This window comes from Tyto alba, unplaced genomic scaffold (assembly GCF_018691265.1).
Source record: "Tyto alba isolate M040663 unplaced genomic scaffold, T.alba_DEE_v4.0 Super-Scaffold_13, whole genome shotgun sequence".
In the NCBI taxonomy this organism is placed as follows: domain Eukaryota; kingdom Metazoa; phylum Chordata; class Aves; order Strigiformes; family Tytonidae; genus Tyto; species Tyto alba.
This window is the reverse complement of record NW_024881275.1, coordinates 28,245,112-28,264,538: the sequence shown is the minus strand read 5'-3', so window position 1 is coordinate 28,264,538 and position 19,427 is coordinate 28,245,112. Positions and strand designations below refer to the sequence as shown.

Sequence of the window (19,427 nt, the reverse complement as noted above, 5' to 3'; positions counted from 1 at the left end):
TCTTCTATTATTTATCACACAGCATTACGGTTTTCTTTGCTGTGTGACCTTTATTCTGCCTACATGCTCTTCCTCTGCACTGCCCATCTTTTTCACTTCTGTAGAAGTTAAGCTCTGTTTGCAGCTGTCTGCTTATTTAACTGTCTTCAAAAGGAGCATGAAGCCCTAGTGAAGAGTGAAGCAGTCTGGCCTCTCTGAGGGGTTGAAGGTGCAATAGTGAACACCAGTGCTTGCTGCTTCATAATTGCTTCTTTCCACTTCGTCCAAATTGTTACACTTCAGCAGGTTGCCCTTAGGAAAGTATAGCTATGTGACACATTGTGAGACACTGTTGATGTATGTTGTACCATTACAGCACTAATAAATAAAGCTTTTCTCTATGATTGAAATCCCATGCAAATACAGCACGACTGTGCAGCTCAAGCTCCTGGCAGCCTGCTGCAGTTCGTCTTATGGTGCTTGCGGAGCTTGCATGCATGCTGCTGTGCAGTTACAAAAAAACCTTCTGTTGCTTCAGGTAGCTTATGTGGAGGAAGGAAGGAGTGCATACAGTCCTTAATTGGGAGTTAAATTTCTAGATAGGCTATGATGGGTCTCTTCAGGGTGTGGCACTATGGAACTGAATGGTAAGGATGGTTGTATTTCTCCATGAGTGAGTATTAAATTCATTTACCATTTCTGCAGATTTCCTCAAGGAATAAATAAGGTGTGCAAGCTTTCAAACAATTAATTTTCCATCAGGAGCTTTTTTTGTGGAGCAGTCTTCAGCAGAAGAGTAACATCACTGTTTTTGTTACAGCAATCACTTTTCTTGCATTGGAGGGGAAGAACGTGTTGGAACTGATAGTTCTCTGCATAGTGAACCCCCACCTTAAAGAAAAAGTAGTATGCATTGTATTAGGTTACTGTCTGTCTGTAAAGTGATGACCCATTTAATGCTTACTATATAGTTTCTTAAATGCCATATAGATACAATTTTAATGATCTTGCAGTTCAGCTTGTTTGATTGTAGGTTATGACACCAAAACATATCTGTGGTCGTTTGTTTTGTTTTTTTGAGATGTTGGTCGTGGTGTGTTTTTTTGTTTTTAGGGTGTCTTTTGTTTGTTGGTTTGGGTCTTCTTGGTGTTTGTTTTTTGGGGGGAGGGGTGTGGGGGGTTGTTTGTTTGCTTTCATGTAATATGTTTTTAAACTAAATTTTCTATTTTTTAAGGTGGTGCTTAACTTAACAATAATAACAGAATCTATTTACATAAAACTCTATAAACCTTACTAAAAACTTTATTAGTCTTTCTTTGTTTAATAGTGACGTGTCATGTTTGCAGAATTAAATGAAGTTTTAATGATAGTACCGTAGCAAATGAAGATCTTAAGTTGTTCTTGAGCAGCAGGGTGCTGACAAGATAGGAATGTTCAGTTGCTACATACTGGAAACTTGGAAAATTCCAACAGATTGCACCAGGTAACCATTTGATACAACATGTAGTGAGTTTCAAAGGAATTGTGGGTGTTGTGATGGTTTGAGGCTGTCTTGAGTATAGCAATCATGAAATGATAAGAGTTTCTGTTTCTTGTAGAAGTAAGGAGCAGGATTAGCAGAACTGTTTCCTTGGACTTCTGGAGGGCAGACTTTGGCTTGTTTAGGGGCCTGGTTGACAGAGCCTCCTGGACAAAGGACAAAGCTCTGAAGGACAAAGGAATCCAGGAAGGCTGGACATTATTCTAGAATGAAATCTTAAAGGTGCAGGAGCAGGCTATCCCTATATGCCAAAAGACAAGCTGGCAGGGAACACCTGCCTGGCTGAACACAGCTTCGTCTGGAACTCAGGAAAAAAGTAGAGTTTATGAACTTCATAAGAAGGGGCATGAAATTCAGGAGGGTTGCAAGGATGTTGAGAGGTTATTCAGGGACAAAATTAGAAGGGCTGAAGCCCAGCTAGAACTTAGTCTGTCTACTGATGTACGAGACAATTAAAAATGTTTCTACAAATGCATTAGCAACAAAAGGAGGGCTAAGAAGAATCTCATTCCTTTATTGGGTGCAGGGGGATACATAGTGGCAAAGGCTGAAGAAAAGGCTGAGCTACTTAATGCCTGAGTCTTTAATATTGTAAGACCATTTCTCTAGGTACCCAATGCCCTCAGCTGGAAGGCAGGAATGGGGAACTGGGTGAAGCCTCCATAATCCAAAAAGAAGTGGTTGGAGACCTCCTACACCACTTAGACATATACAAGTCTATATGGCCTGATGCGATTCACCCAAGGGTACTGGGGGACCTGGCAGAAGTGCACACCAAGCTACTTTGCATCATTTATCAACAGTGCTGGCAAACTGGGGAGGTCCCAGTTGACTGGAGGTTACAAAATGTGATGCCCATCTACAAGAAAGGCCAGAAGGAGGATCTGGGAAACTACAGGCCTGTCAGTCTGGCCTCAGTGCCAGGGAAGGTTGTGGAGCAGATCATCTTGAGTGCCATCGCACGATACTTACAGGACAACAAGGCGATCAGGCCCAGTCAGCATGGGTTTATGAAAGGAAGGTCCTGCTTGACTAACCTAATTGTCTTCTATGAAAAGGCAACCAACTTAAGTGGATGAGGGAAAGGATGTGGATGTTGTCTACCTGGACTTTAGTAAAGCTTTTGACACCATTTCCCAAAGCATTCTCATAGAGAAACTGGCTGCTCATGGCTTATATGGGTGTACTCTTCACTGAGAAAAAACTGTCTGGCTGACTAGGCCCAGAGTTGTGGTGCATGGAGTTAAATACAGCTGGTGACCAATCACAAGTGGTGTTCCCCAGGGCTCGGTATTAGGGCCAGTTCTGTTTAATATCTTTATCAGTGATCTGGATGAGCGTGCACCCTCTTTAAGTGTGCAGATGACACCAAGTTGGGTGGGAGTGTTGATCTGCTTGAGCGTAGAAAGGCTCTGCAGAGGGATCTGGACAGGCTGGATTGATGGGCCGAGGCCAATAGTATGAGGTTCAACAAGGCTCAGTGCCAGGTTCTGCACTTGGGTCACAACACCACCATGCAATGCTACGGGCTTGGGGAAGAGTGTCTGGAAAGCTGCCCAGCACAGAAGGACCTGGGGGTTTGGTTGACAACCCCGTGAATATGAGCCAGCAGTGTGCCCAGGTGGCCAAGAAGGCCAATAGCATCCTGGCTGGTATCAGAAGTAGTGTGGCCAGCAGGACTAGGGAAGTGATCGTCCCACTGGTGAGGCCACACCTCACTACAAGCAAGTTTTGGGCCCCTCACTACAAGCAAGATACTGAGGTGCTAGAGCGTGTCCAAAGAAGGGCAGCGAAGCTGGTGAAGGGTCCAGAGAATGCATCTTATGAGGAGCTGCTGAGGGAACTGGGGTTTGCTTAGCCTGGAGAAAAGGAGGCTGAGGGGAGACCTTATCACTCTCTACAGCCACCTGAAAGGAGGTTGTAGCGAGGCGGGTGTTGGTCTCTTCTCCCACGTAACAAGCGGTAGGATGAGAAGAAATGGCCTCAGGGGAGGTTTAGATTGGATATGGGGAAAAATGTCTTCACCAAAAGGGTTATCAAGCACTGGAACAGGCTGCCTAGGGAAGTGGTTGAGTCACCATCCCTGGAGGTATTGAAAAGACAGGTGTAGATGTGGCACTTAGGGACATGGCAGTGCTAGGTTAATGGTTGGACTCATCGATCTTAAGGGACTTGTCCAACCTCAACGATTCTGTTACTCTCTGCCACCTCCCAGTGTCTGTGCCTCTCTGGTGCCTGCTCATGACTCCTTAAAGGAGATTCTGCTGGCAGTCCCCAGGCACAGAGACTGGCACGGCAGTAAATTAGACTGAACGTGGGAAGGAAGAGGCATCTTTGACTTGCATCTTCATCTTCAGCTCATTACACCATGTTCTTTAGTACCTTCATTTCGGGCCTGTACAGCCAGAAGACAGTTCAAGTAAAACCAACCTGTTTTAATTTGGAAGGGTAATGGCTGTTAAGCACTGTAGTCCGTGGTGAGTTTGGAGTATGCTGTGTGTTCCCTGCCAAGCTGTATGCCTCCGTACAGGCCTTAGAGTATCAGAAGCAGAATTCAAGCGCAATGATAAAGTCTTTCTCCCCGTTCCATGATGGTTGTTTAGGCTATCGAGTTTCCACAGGCTAGCTGGGCAGTCAGATTGTTTTAAAGCACTTTATTATAATTGCTGCCTTGTTTTTATTTTACACCAATTAATTTTATTAGTCAGTGAAATAACTTGCCTTATAATAAATTGTCAATTAATGTAATCCATTGGAAAAACAAGTGTTTCCTCACTTGAGATAGTAATAGTGTTAAAAACTTTAACTGTTCTTAATAACTGATGTAGGTACTGACCTTTCTGATAGTGTGCTTAAGTCTGCTGATCACTGACCTGCTTCTCTGTTATCACAAACCGAGCAAATCTTGTTGGACAAAATTCTTGTCATATTTCACACCAAAACACCTTAAAAAGTCTGGTTTCCTTCTATTTTATCAATAGTTAAGGAAGACTGACAATGTGGCAATGAAGTGTTTATGTGAACAATTTTTAATGCTGACCTAAAAATTCCCTGAATTTTTTTTACTTCGCTCTCAGATCTCTTTTTCTATCTAATTAATTTCAACTGCTGCATCTCTGAAGTCTTTTGAGATTCAGTTTTTGGGACTAAGCTTGAATAATTTACTTCTGAGTAAAAGTGTGTGTGTGAAACTAGAAGCAACTTACACTAGAATTCTGTATAGTGTTTTGCTTAGAAAAAAGGTAGATGAAGGGGGAAGAAAAAGCTGTAACTAGCTCAATACGTAGTACTCTTTGTATTGCTTTCTAATTGAGCGTTTTGGAAAATTCTATACTGATTTTTGGTTTTTATTTTCCTTCAGAAATGTATGTTCTTGTCCCAGGAGGAACAAAATGAAGGGAAACAGAGTATTTATAATTTAGAGAGTATTAGATATGTAAAAAATGCTACAAACTAAAAAATACTCTGTTCAAAAATAGTGTGGATTCTTAAAAAAAAAAAAAAAAAAACAAAAAAAAAAAACAAAACAGTTTTTCTACTGCTATTTCTATATAGCACATTAGGGACTTTTATTTCTTCTCTCCTCTGTTGACACCTCCTACTGCTCTATAGCTTTCACCCTCTGCCAGAAAAATCAATCCTGTGGAGTGGGGAACTGGGGGTAGGGGATTTTGGAATCCTTGCTAAAGAAACAGATGATGTCATGCTAGGAGTAGTGAAAATACTACTTTGAAAAATTGTTACGTGGAGATAGATGAGCCTGTATTGTATTGGTAAAACTTCTGGTAAACACTGCGATACCTATGAAACCTTTCAATCTATTGTTTCTGCATTATTGGTATGTTCAGTAGTATATGCTTAATAATCATCAATATGTTAATTTAAAAATGTTTCCTTTACTAGAATAAAACTTTTATTACAGGTTCGTAAATTCACTAAACTAATATGAAGGTTCTGTAGCTGAACTAGACAAAACACAAATGTGTAAATGAGTGTCTTCACAAATCTGATTCTGGAAGGACAATTTCTTGTCTCTAGTTCTTTCATACAACTCCATTAAAATGAAACATTAAAATTGATGAAACATAATTAATTAAGAATAAAAATTGTATACAAGTTTTTGATAGCAAAGTAGTTTTCTTAGGTTTTAATTGAATTACTGCTAAAACATTTTTTTCTTTCTGGGGACTTGATCATTAAAATACAAACCAGAAAAAATAGTGTCTGTTATACTACAAATAAAAATCATTCCAGCATTCCTGCAAGTGTACCTGTGGGCTCACCATTTGTTGATGGTTATGCAGCCTGGATTGTGGCCCGATTTCCAGCCCATGTGCACATGAGTGAACCTTCTCATGAATAACCCAACTGAATTAATGGGAGTAGACTTGTGCTCATGTGCGCAAATTATGTCTCTGCTGATTTAGTCTCCATTGGCAGTATTTTCAAGAGTATTCAGTATTCAATATGATGGTTGCCTTGGAGAATCTAGCATAAAGGAATTGCAAGCCTTTCTTAAACTGAGCTTGTCGATATTTGTGCAGACAGCTTGTGTCTCCTTCTGCCTACTGGTTGAATAGTGGACTGTTGATCTTACACGTTTCCTTTTTTGACTAACTGACTGAGGGCATGTCATCTGTGAATAAGAAATGTTTGTGATACTTCATCGTTTTTTATATGTCAGAGTGATGAGTCTGTGGGCTGCAGGAGCTCTGATACCCTTTCATAGGTTGTGATTGTGTTTTTATTTTTATTTTTTAATAGGCACTCGCTTGACCTTAATCTTGGAAATATTTGTCCCTGTCATTTCTTGACAAGCCCAGAAACATGATGGATCTCATTACTTCTTCTCTAGGACTTATGACTAGAAGTGCTTTTCTGTTCCCTGTGTTCCAGTTTGGCCAGGAATTCATGTTCTGGCTATAAGGCCTGGCATTTCTGCCATATCTAAAAAATATCAGGGTAAACTGATTTTTATGTAGGAGATTAAAAATTAATAGGACTAAAGACATTCTGATTACAAACTGAAATAAACCTGTAAGTGATGAAGAAAAAAACAGACTAAATGGTTTTCCTCTCATGATTAGTTTTGTTTCATATTTAAACAGATTAGACCTGCAAGATAGTGCAAATAAATGTCCAGGTAAAGGAATACTAGGTTTCTTTCTGACACATGTCAGACTATGACACTGTCTTCAGGATTCTGTTAAAGCTAGCTGCAACTGAAGAAAAAAAGAGGAAAAAACCCCAAAAGGTATTTGATTACTACTATCCAGACAGATTACCTTCTGCTCAAGGAAAAAATGATGATCTGAACTGAGCAGTAACACTGCTCAACAGAAAACTTGAAGACTGTTGAACATTTTGCAGAAGATCTTTGAGAAAGCTTTCACGAAGCTTGTTCACCAACTTTCATGTCCCGGTTTTGTGAATGCCTCTCATCTTCTGTTAGCTTGTGTCCAAAACATTTAAGCCAGACCGGTATCTGTGAACAGCAGAATGAGTTTGTGTTCCCCTTACCTACCACCACACCTTTCTCATTTTGATTGCTTGCTTGTCTGCTCAGTGCCTTCATTTTCCTTTCTTGAAAAAGTCCCCACCAGAATCACACATCTCCTGGGACTGTCCCCTCACCACTGCCTGTGTGAGAGGCAGGACGTGGTATTTATAGGACTGAACCTGCAGAAGGGGATGAGCAGGAGGCCAGGTGGGCCTGTACTACAGCCTGGGTGGGAAAAAGGACTGAATCTGTCTCTTCTCCTTGTCATTGGCCATACTGGAGAATTTTGAAGCTTCTTCCAGTTTAGCCAATTTCAAACAAAGTTAGGGAAAAGTATGCACAGTCCTATTGCTTAAACCTTTCTTTTAACCAGGTTAAAAGTCTTTACTGTTACAACCTGATGGTAGTAAGCATAAGAATTATACGGTTTCATTTTCTGTATTTAAAATTATAATTTTATATTCATTTTCAGCATGCAGTATTCCTCTAAAAGGAAAGAGTCATCTGTGGCTACATGTGTGTAATTTGTCTGACTTCAGGTGTCAGTTGTCAGCAAGTTCTAACTTTAGCTTCTTGGAGTGTTTGCACTATCACTGAGGCTGTAAAACTCAACCTCAAAATAGGGAAAAGGCTGAAATAAAATACATAAATTGGTTCTTTGTATCATTATTCTCCTCTAATTGTAAATTACCTGTTGTTCTTGCCATAATTTTATTACTGGTCTGTGGCTGAGTCTGAGATGAACTTTTACTCTAGAGTTCTTTTGTAATGGTGGACAATTACCTAATTAAACATGCTTTGGTTGTCTCTAATGGATTGTTCCTAACTTCAAACATTATAGTCTGATATTTGGAAGTAGTGAAAGCCAGTTTTAGTCATAGGTAACTATGTTTTGAAATTATGTGATACTCTAAAAAGGGGGGGGGGGGGGGGGGCGGGCTGTGTTGGTGGGTGGAAATAGTCTGTTCTTTTTTATTTCTGTCTATTTTTAAAGCATGTTGTTCCTCATTGACAGGTGGTAAATATTCAGAATAAATTTTATTTGGGAAGAGGTTTGACATGGCTTTTATCTGCTGCCTTTTCATCATGTAGAATTGTTTAGTTCAATTTAGTAGAGCCATGTTATTACAGCTCCAACATACACCTTATAGTTGAGTTGGTGTATTAAATGTTACAGTTGTGGACTGTAGCTGTGTGCGCTGGCAATATATTGTGTGCTGAACAATTTCAACCTAGGTATGTTGCTGCAAGATAGACTTGTCATACAATTTGTATTTACTCTGTCATTCATTCAGTTTAAAAGTAAAGACTGTAACTTAAATGTTGTGAGATTTTTTTATTTATCTACCTATTATTTTTTTTTAAGAGATTTCCGGAATCACACCTATTTTGTTCAATTACCAGAGTAAATACTAGAGGCTTCTTATTAAAATAATTTTGCTCATTTCTAGACTTTCACTCTGTTTTACAAAAGACACTGTGTTTGAAGTTTTGTTCTAGTTGTGTATTATTATCCAATCTGTTAGGATCATTAGGAAAATAGTGCCATAACACATGGAGCAGCAATGACTGTGGCGTCAGAGGGTCTCCCTTAGGAAATCTTCTGAGGCATTTGGAGGACTTGATGAAGAATGGATGAAGGACAAGGGTAGGCTTTTGTTTGAAAGTATAAAGCAGTTTCCCTGAGGTGTGTTTTCTGCTGGGATTTGCACTGCCTGAAGTCTGCTCTGCACTATAAAACCAGGATTCACTCCTTTGCACTTACGGGATTCTTCTGTGGTTTTCATTTAATTCTGTGTCTTTCAATGAGCTGAACAAAAAGCTGTGCTTTAAAGCATGGATGGGAAAAGGAGTTACATTAAGTCTGCAAGCAAATGTTCTTCCTCTCACACCCTGCTTTTTTGAAGTATTTGACCTTGTAGTCTTGTGATCTCAATATTTTCTTAAAAGCTTAACTCAACACCAATATCTGTTGTAAAGTAAGCTTTCTTACATTGTGACCTTTCTAAATTATGTACAAATGGGGAAATTTTACTCTCAAGTGTTTGATGGTTTGCCGTTTCTTTTGATTCTATTGAAACTGTTTTGGAGAGAGAATTGAGGGTGAAAGTTTCTTGTGTCTGTCCCTGCACTGCTTCAAGTATGGTGTTCAATTATACTTTACCTGTCCCAACAAGCTTTTTGTTACTAATTCTGGAATTTGGAGTAGCAAAATAACTTGATACTGGGTACAATAAAAGACTGAAAATCTGGAGCTCAGGGGGTTTTTTTAGATTACTTCTATTTTTGAGAGATTGTAGAATTTCTCTTTGTAAAAGAGACCAATCTTCTGTGAAAATGTTCCTCTTTATCTTTTTCTCTAAGAGGTTAGTTTATGGTTTATCTGTTTGGATTAAGTTATTGTTAAATAAATAGTAGAATATTGTTAAATAAACTACTAGAAAGATTGGTAAAAGATCCTGAAAGTATAGGATTCAGTCTTACTACTTTTGTTCTGCATTTGATTACTGACAAAGGGCAGTAAAATATGTCCAGTTAGAAGAGTGGACTATTCCAGTGAAAGGTAAAATGGACAAATGAAGGTGCGTCATAGAAATTGACTGTAGTCTGCAAACTGTATTGTCTAGGCTATTCTTAACTCTGTTACATAAAATGAAATCTCTAAATAGAATGGTATTAGGGAAAAAGTTATATGTTTTTTGTTCAAGATCTGACCTATAATTAACATGATCTTTGAAAGGTATTTAAAGGTCTCCTTCCTGTGATGTATAATTTGTTGCCGCTGTCTGTCAAACCATTCCATCCCCTGCTCCAATAGTGGATCAATTCTTGATAAATTCTGTGTTTCTGAGTCCTCTATAGCTCCCTTGCTTCTTCCATAGGAGCTGTTACTTAACAAACACTACTCAGAGCAGTGTACTGGCATAAATCAGTTACATCGTGCTTAACAAAAGACTGTTTTGGTATGATATGTCACCAAGAAAACCAGTTTTTTTAATTTCTGCCTTTTCAGAAAAACAAAATCATCACCTGATAGATGGAATAGGACAGGAGAGAGCTTGCATTCTGAAGAAAAAGGCAAACAATGCAAATTATGTAAAATAATTAGCAGGTAATTTTTTTTTTAATTGATTAAACTTTGCATTTAAATAGCTATCTACGCATTTACCACTGTTGAGTGTTGGAAAGTGGGGGGAACTCACTTGGAACACCATTACAGGGTCTGTAAGAGTGGTCATAAGAAATGATACAAATGCTGAGCCAAAAAACTGAGTCTTTTCTTTAAAACTGAAGAGATTTCATTACAGGTCTTGAATTATCTTCTGTTTCCATCCCTGTAGTAGAATTTGAAAGTCCAGCGGCCAGTGGGATTCCCATGTACTCAGGTCTCCCCATCCAGTATCGGAGGAGGTTTCAATATGATCCCAAGAATGAGATTCAGATGCCGTACATTAGAAACAGCTTTTATTAACAGAATTTTTAGAAAGAGGTAGTGATAGGATAGAATGAAAGGAAAAGGCAGAAATCAAGCAAGCAGTCAGAATAGGATTGCAAGGGTAGTCACCACTGTGAATCCACGGCATCCTGAGGGTCCAAGTCTTGGTGCTTCGGCAGTGGACAGTTGTGCAGGGCTTGTCTCAACAGTCCTTCTTACCCTCTTTTGGGGCTGCGGTTTTCGTAACAACTGCATGAACTTGTGGTCCCTCCACATTCCCACACATACACCAGGATGTTCTTCACAAGTATCTTGCAGCTGTTGACAAGACATTTCCCACCAGCGATACCGGTGTGGCCTTGCAGCAGATGCTTTTCACAGGCCAGATATCTCTGTGGTGTTGTATCCATCCTTGCAAGCAGGCAATCTTTGAGACAAACAACTCAAGACAAACAGTTCATAGTTTGGTCTCTCACATCAGGGTAGGAAAAGTAACTAATTTTTGCGGTTTCCTAAGGGAGATTTCTGGTACATCTTAATTTATTTTAATTTTCAGTAAGCAGTGGTTGTACTTTGACAGATAAGAAAGCCTTATTGTGTCCCAGGATGTTCCAGTTCCTCTTGCAAGGTGTCTGCAGTTCTTAGCAAGAGAACTTCTGTAGTAAAATTCAAAGCTTATTTTTTTTTGCTTTCTGATATACAGGCTCAGAAGGGATTAAGTCATAATTCTTAGGTTCTGTCCAAACTATGTATTCCAGAAATGCTTTTGAACTAATTTGTTGAAATTAGTTAACCTAAGTTTTCTTTTTATTAGAGTAGATTAAGATTCTTCCTCATTCTTAAATCACAGCCTTTATGCAGGAATCAGAAAAAGCTTGAGAATTTTGTAGAGTGGTATAGGAAGGGCAATGTGATAACCAGTTTTATAGCCATGTCTGTCAGAGTTTTGTGGAAAATTAGCAAACTAGCAATTAACCGGTATCGGGCAAAGCTGTTGCTGTTACTTCTTGTGTTATGGTTCTTACACATTCAGTGCAAGATTCTCTTTAAAACACAAAAAAGCCCTTAACAGACATAAACTTAAAAAAAAAAATGACAAAGAAACTGAAAATATATATATGTTATATCCCAACTAAGATGTAGGAGATATTTGCCTGAAAAAAATGGCTTTGTGATCCAGTGCAGCTGTTACAAAGCATGCAGGCACCTATTCAAGTTTGTGTTCAAAGCATGATAAAAAAAGTAGTCTCAGTGAATGCTGTTGCCAAGTTTAGTACAAAGGTGAGTGGGTGAAGTGTACTGCTGTGCATGAGAACAGAACATGAGAAGTATACTGTGTGATGAGAACAGATGATCTTAGATCTTTCAAACCTGACCTAGCAGCCACATACCAGATACGTGTTTTGTATGTAGCTTTAAATTACATTACAAAGACCAAAACTGAATCAAGGTGATGTGAGATCTGATTCTACCCAGTCCCGAAGAACTGTGGGCAGTGAAACTCCTTAAAACTTTGTTGTTGTTTCATTGTCTTTATTGGTGCTATAAACTTGTGTGTGTCTGTATATATATATTAAAGCTGAATTATATGTGAGATTAAGTCAGTCTCAGACATTGTTGAACAGTTATATGTGTGTGATCTGGATTTGTTCCACCTGTTTACTACAGGTCTGTACTCTGAAATATGCGCAGTTGTCTGTTACACAGCAAGATCCTGTTTCTTAACATTTATCCATTAGGAATTGAAATTAGATAGTCATGATAATTTTTTTATGATTCATAATTTAGCTGAATTAATATGTGTGTGTCAACAGACTTTTTATGAAAATGTTTTCTTTATTTGAAAATCTTTTCTTTATTACAGAGGTCAGATCCTTAAAAGACAGCGTATATCTTTGATTTTGGCACTTGTGAGGACCTCCTCTTGTCTCATGAAATAATTACTTCAGTAGTAGCCTCTTATATCTTCTGTTTTGTTCAGAGGTATCTGATTTCTGTTAATTTCATTCAAGGATAGGTCCACTGTGAAACTGTGCACTACGAGTATTGATGACAATAATTGTCTTTAGTTAAGGTAATCTAAATATAAGGTAATTTGTAATCTGCAAAATTATTGAACAGACTCTGGAAGAGAAAAAATGTGTATGATCCGTGGCTGTTGGCAAAAGTCATAACTATTTTTATTTTTTTATGCCAGCCAATATATTCATAATGAATAAAACCTAACATTACCGATGAACAGGAGTAATTGGTGTGTCAGTCAGCTTTTGAAATAGCACATGCCATTGATCTCACAAGTATGTGATAACTAATTGCTTATATAGTTTCTTTTATTATGCTGAGGGAGGAGATACTGTAGATTTTACACACATCTTCCCTGTTACTCATACATACTTTTGTCTGAACAAGTAAAGGAAGTAAAAGAAACGTGAAGTAAACATGTCCTTCCTCATAAGTCAAACACTGGTGTTGCATGAGCCAAAATAGACAATAGGGTCACTGGAAAGTCTTGGATTTAAAGGTTTTTCTGCCCTTGCAGTTTGTGGAAAAGGAGGTTAAACAACAGTTGAACGACATAAATTTTGAAAACAGCTACTTCTACATAAATACATTTTAAAATATTTTTTTTTAAATTCCAGTATCCAGAAGCAGTAAGCTATCTTTCCCAACCTTGCATATATCCAATTTCATATCCTTTTCCCCTACAAGTATTACATTTTGGCAGTAATACCATTTATTTGGGAATTGAGTCTAAAATTCAGATGTTTGGGGGAGCAGTTGTAGGAATCCTATTATTTTTCATGTATCGTATTTCTAGTCCTACTGGTGTATAGCAGAATAGCATTTTCCAGCTAAGAACACTTGATTCGCTCTACTCTAGAAATGAACAAGCTTGAGTGAATTGGAAATGCTTTAGACATGTCCTAGAATACCTCTTCATGCTCCAGGAACAAGGATAAGGCACATTTTTACAAGAAAATTTTATCAGGAGTCTGGAGCTGGAGGTTGTAGAGGGGAGGGAACGTGTCCAGACTAGCTTAGATACTAATCTTGATTATTTGTTTTCCCCTTCATGCCTTTTTGTCTTTTGTCTTGTTTTGTGTTACAGAGAGAGTAAATACAACAAAACTAATTGTGGTTTAATGCTGGTGGGCAGCTCAGCACCACTCAGGACCTCTCTGACCACTCCCCAGTGGGATGGGGAAGACGATCATAAGGGTAAAAATGAGAAAACTTGTGGGTTAAGATAAAGACAGTTTAACACAAACAGCAAAAGCTGCATGTACAAGCAAAGTAAAATATGGAATTCATTCACCACTTCCCATCAGCAGGCAGGTTTTCAGAAATCTCCAGGAAAGCAGGGCTCTATCATGCCTAACAGTTACTTGGGAAGACAAATGCTATAACTCCAAATGTTCCCCCAGTCCTAAATATATGGTATGGGATATCACTTTGGTCAGTTGGGGTCATATGTCCTAGCTGTGTCCCCTCCCAGCCTGCTCACTAGTGGGGCAGTGTGAGAAGCAGGGAAGGTCTTGATGCTGTGTAAGCACTGCTTAGCAATAGCTGAAACATCCCAGAGTTTTCAACACAGTTTTGGTCACAAATCCAAAACATAGTGCCGTATAAGCTACTATGAAAAAAACAAACTCTATCCCAGCCAAAACTAGTACAAACTCCACCCCTTATCCTATACTGCTTTTATCACGCTCAGGTACCACACTATCCAATACATCCTTGTTACCCACACCCCACACATACACCCATGCCTGTCCTTTGATATATATACAGATATCATTCCCATAGTCTGTGTACCACCCCTGTAAAATGCCCATGAAATGTCCAATGAGTTCATTTACTCCATGACTTTGGACTCTATCTGTTGTGATGATCACTCAGTGCAGGAGAGCTGGTGTGTTGTGTGGAGTTACTGAGCACCAAAGCCAGCTCAGGTGATGTCACTGCTGCACTTGAACTGCCTCAGGTGAAACTTGCCCACCACTGGTTTGGGTAGTTTCTGCTATAGCACTTCCTATAACATGCAACTCAATTCATAAGTTACAACAACTGAAAGGTATTTCCATTATAATCTCCACTGTGGTCCCTTTGGGCCAGGTTATAGGGTTTAACATTACAATGAACTCCTCCCCTTGTCGCTGCTCCCATGTGGGGTCCCTCACATGGGATATAGTCCTTCAAGAACTAGTCTAATGTGGGTCCTTCTGTTGGGGTACAGTCCTTCAAGAACAGACTGCTTCAGGGTGAGTCCCCTGCAGAGCCACGTCTTGCCAGAAAACCTGCTCCTAAAAGGGTGCCTCTCCTCAGGCCACAGCTCCTGCCAGGAGCCTGCTCTAGTGTGGGCTCTTCATGGGCTGCAGCTTCCTTTAGAGCACATTCACTTGCTCCAGTGCGGGGTTCCTCCTTCTGACTTCTGCTATGGGGTTGCACATTTGGTCCAGAGGAATAGATCATCATATGTTTTCAGCATTTCTTTCTCACATTGGTTTTGGTTTCTGCTTTTTTGCCTTTACTTTTCCTTTCCCAGTGTGCTCTGTTTTTCTTCCATTTTCTCCTGTGAAATACTCTTATTTTTCCCATATGTAATGGTGGCTTTTGGCAAAGAAACTTGACTTATTCTTGATTATACATCTCTGTCCACAAAGTGCCCCCCAAGCCACTCTATATTCCCCCTCCATCAACAAGACATGGGGGGAAAAATATGATTAAAAGCTCGTGGGTCAAAATAAGGACAGGGACATCACTCACCAACTACTGTCTCAGACAAAACTGACTAGATTTGGGAAATGAATTTATTGTCAATTAAACAGAGTAAGATAATGAGAAATAAGAACAAATCAATCACGACCTTCCCCCCACCCTTTCCTTCTTCCCAGGCTCAACTTCACCCCTAACTCTTCTATCTCATCCCTCTGCATGGTGCAGAGGGATGGGGAATGGGGGTTGCAGTCAGTTCATAACTCTTTTTCGGCCACTCTTTCCTCCTCATTCTCTTGCACTGCTCCAGCATGGTGTCCCTCCCATGCGATACAGTCCTTCGTGACCTTCTTCAGTGTGGGTCCTTCCCACAGGCTGCTGTTCTTCACTAACTGCTCCAGTGTGGGTCCTCTTCCAGGGCTCAGTTCTTCAGGAATGGGCTGCTTCAGCATGGGTCCCCCACAGTCTCCAGCTCCTGACAGGAGCCTGCTCTAGTGCAGGCACTTCAGGAATTGCATTTTCTTTCAGGGTACAGCCACCTACTCCAGCTTGGGGTCCTCCACAGGCTGCAGGGTGGCTATTGGCTTCACTGTGGTCCTCAGTGGGCTTCAGGGGGACAACCTGCTTTCACCATGGTCTTCTCCATTGGCTGAAAAAGTATCTCTTCTCCAGTACCTTGGAGCACCTCCTCCCCCTCCTTATTCTCTGCCCTTGGTGTCTGCAGCATTGTTTCTCCCACATTTTTCTCACTTCTCTCTCCCAACTGATGTGCAGTGTTTATTACCCTTTCTTAAGTGTGTTATCATGGAGGTACCACCAGTGCTGCTGATGGGCTCAGCTTTGGGCAGCAGCAGGACCATCTTGGAGCTGGCTGAAACTTGACTGCCTGACACGGGGGCAGCTTCTCATGTCTCCTCACAGAAGCCACCCCTGCAGCCTCCCTGCTACCAAAACCTTGCCATGTAAATACTATACACCATATTAACAAAGTTCTACACGTTTTCACTGAAAACAAATGGTGCTTTGTTCTTGGTTGATTATATACCTTATACATGGGAATTCAGGGTACCTGACTTGAAGTCCTTCTTAGTGAAGGAGCATGCAATGAACTTAATTCATAGTTCATATGTAATGTGTAATTGAACTTAAATACTTTAAATGATCTCTCATTTGCTTTATCCTTGGAGGCTAATCCTAATTATAAAACATTCTCCCTTTAGTGTTTTCTATTTTTGCATAACAAAGGGAAAGCAGAGGGCACTTCAGTGAACTTTTATCCTTATTACTTTGTGCTACTGATAGTGATCTGGATATTAAAACTAAAGTGGAGGCTTCTCCTGTGTTTTCCCTTTTAAGCAAGTAATTAGTACCATCCAACTTGTTTATTTTTTCAGAATATAAAATTAACGGTTTGGTCAAAGCAGAAGAATTACAAGGTGATTTATTGTGGATAAAATGCTTTTCAAATGCTATTAAAATACAGAATGGGAGAACTAACACATGCTCTCTCTGGTCTTCAGACTTATGAAAAATGTCTGTGACTCCAACAAGAAGAAAAGGAGATTTTGCATTTTAGTGTTTTAATAGGGAGTGTTTCAAGCAGTTTCATGAGTTTATGTTTAACAGTTGTAAGATATTTTAATATCGATTTAGTAATGATTATTGGTTTGGCAAATTTTGACCATTCTTAATTTGAAAGGATGGTGAGAAAAAAAAATTAAAAGGCTTTAATTCTTAGATTTTCCAAAAAAGCATGCAGCTTTCCTGATGTTTGACTATAAGGTTTTCTAGTCTGTGGATTTTCTAGTATGACAAATCAGGTTATGAAAGTGAATTTCTGCTTGAAATCTTCCAATGTTTTAGTAGTGCAAGCACTTTTATATTAATATAAGCAGGAAAGGATTTTTTTTAGAAAGCAATACAAGGAGTACTACGTATTGAGCTAGTTAGAGCTTTTTTTTCCCCCTTCATCTACCTTTTTTCTAAGCAAAACACTATACAGAATTCTAGTGTAAGTTGCTTCTAGTTTCACACACACACTTTTACTCAGAAGTAAATTATTCAAGCTTAGTCCCAAAAACTGAATCTCAAAAGACTTCAGAGATGCAGCAGTTGAAATTAATTAGATAGAAAAAGAGATCTGAGAGCGAAGTAAAAAAAATTCAGGGAATTTTTAGGTCAGCATTAAAAATTGTTCACATAAACACTTCATTGCCACATTGTCAGTCTTCCTTAACTATTGATAAAATAGAAGGAAACCAGACTTTTTAAGGTGTTTTGGTGTGAAATATGACAAGAATTTTGTCCAACAAGATTTGCTCGGTTTGTGATAACAGAGAAGCAGGTCAGTGATCAGCAGACTTAAGCACACTATCAGAAAGGTCAGTACCTACATCAGTTATTAAGAACAGTTAAAGTTTTTAACACTATTACTATCTCAAGTGAGGAAACACTTGTTTTTCCAATGGATTACATTAATTGACAATTTATTATAAGGCAAGTTATTTCACTGACTAATAAAATTAATTGGTGTAAAATAAAAACAAGGCAGCAATTATAATAAAGTGCTTTAAAACAATCTGACTGCCCAGCTAGCCTGTGGAAACTCGATAGCCTAAACAACCATCATGGAACGGGGAGAAAGACTTTATCATTGCGCTTGAATTCTGCTTCTGATACTCTAAGGCCTGTACGGAGGCATACAGCTTGGCAGGGAACACACAGCATACTCCAAACTCACCACGGACTACAGTGCTTAACAGCCATTACCCTTCCAAATTAAAACAGGTTGGTTTTACTTGAACTGTCTTCTGGCTGTACAGGCCCGAAATGAAGGTACTAAAGAACATGGTGTAATGAGCTGAAGATGAAGATGCAAGTCAAAGATGCCTCTTCCTTCCCACGTTCAGTCTAATTTACTGCCGTGCCAGTCTCTGTGCCTGGGGACTGCCAGCAGAATCTCCTTTAAGGAGTCATGAGCAGGCACCAGAGAGGCACAGACACTGGGAGGTGGCAGAGAGTAACAGAATCGTTGAGGTTGGACAAGTCCCTTAAGATCGATGAGTCCAACCATTAACCTAGCACTGCCATGTCCCTAAGTGCCACATCTACACCTGTCTTTTCAATACCTCCAGGGATGGTGACTCAACCACTTCCCTAGGCAGCCTGTTCCAGTGCTTGATAACCCTTTTGGTGAAGACATTTTTCCCCATATCCAATCTAAACCTCCCCTGAGGCCATTTCTTCTCATCCTACCGCTTGTTACGTGGGAGAAGAGACCAACACCCGCCTCGCTACAACCTCCTTTCAGGTGGCTGTAGAGAGTGATAAGGTCTCCCCTCAGCCTCCTTTTCTCCAGGCTAAGCAAACCCCAGTTCCCTCAGCAGCTCCTCATAAGATGCATTCTCTGGACCCTTCACCAGCTTCGCTGCCCTTCTTTGGACACGCTCTAGCACCTCAGTATCTTGCTTGTAGTGAGGGGCCCAAAACTTGCTTGTAGTGAGGTGTGGCCTCACCAGTGGGACGATCACTTCCCTAGTCCTGCTGGCCACACTACTTCTGATACCAGCCAGGATGCTATTGGCCTTCTTGGCCACCTGGGCACACTGCTGGCTCATATTCACGGGGTTGTCAACCAAACCCCCAGGTCCTTCTGTGCTGGGCAGCTTTCCAGACACTCTTCCCCAAGCCCGTAGCATTGCATGGTGGTGTTGTGACCCAAGTGCAGAACCTGGCACTGAGCCTTGTTGAACCTCATACTATTGGCCTCGGCCCATCAATCCAGCCTGTCCAGATCCCTCTGCAGAGCCTTTCTACGCTCAAGCAGATCAACACTCCCACCCAACTTGGTGTCATCTGCACACTTAAAGAGGGTGCACTCAATCCCCTCATCCAGATCACTGACAAAGATATTACACATGCTGTCACCTGTCTTCATCCTCTTCGCACTCTCCCTTCAGGTATTCATATACATTGATGAGATCCCCCTGAGACTTCTCCAGGCTGAACAGTCCCAACTCTCTCAGCCTTTCCTCAGAGGAGAGATGTTCCAGTCCCTTTGTCATCTTAGTGGCCCTTCCTTGGACTCTCTCCAGTATATCCTTGTCTCTCTCGTGCTGGGAAGCCCTGCACTGGGCACAGTACTCCAGGTGTGGCCTCACCAGTGCTGAGCGGAGGGGAAGGATCACCTCCCCTGACCTGCTGGCAATACTTTGGCTGATGCAGCCGAGAATACCATTAGCTCTTTTTGCATCAAG

General features: G+C 40.2%; 1 protein-coding gene across 8 annotated transcripts in view; it reads left to right on the top strand.

The window, feature by feature from the left end:
* Positions 1–19,427, top strand: part of PAM (peptidylglycine alpha-amidating monooxygenase) — a 148,094-nt gene that overhangs the window by 43,252 nt on the left and 85,415 nt on the right. Inside the window, exon 2 of one of the 8 annotated variants that reach the window (XM_042787668.1) lies at positions 10,033–10,131. The exons of the other annotated variants lie outside the window; for them this stretch is intronic. The gene's annotated coding sequence lies outside the window, so the exon portion shown is untranslated. The remainder of the gene's footprint in view (positions 1–10,032; positions 10,132–19,427) is intronic. 8 annotated transcript variants of the gene reach the window in all.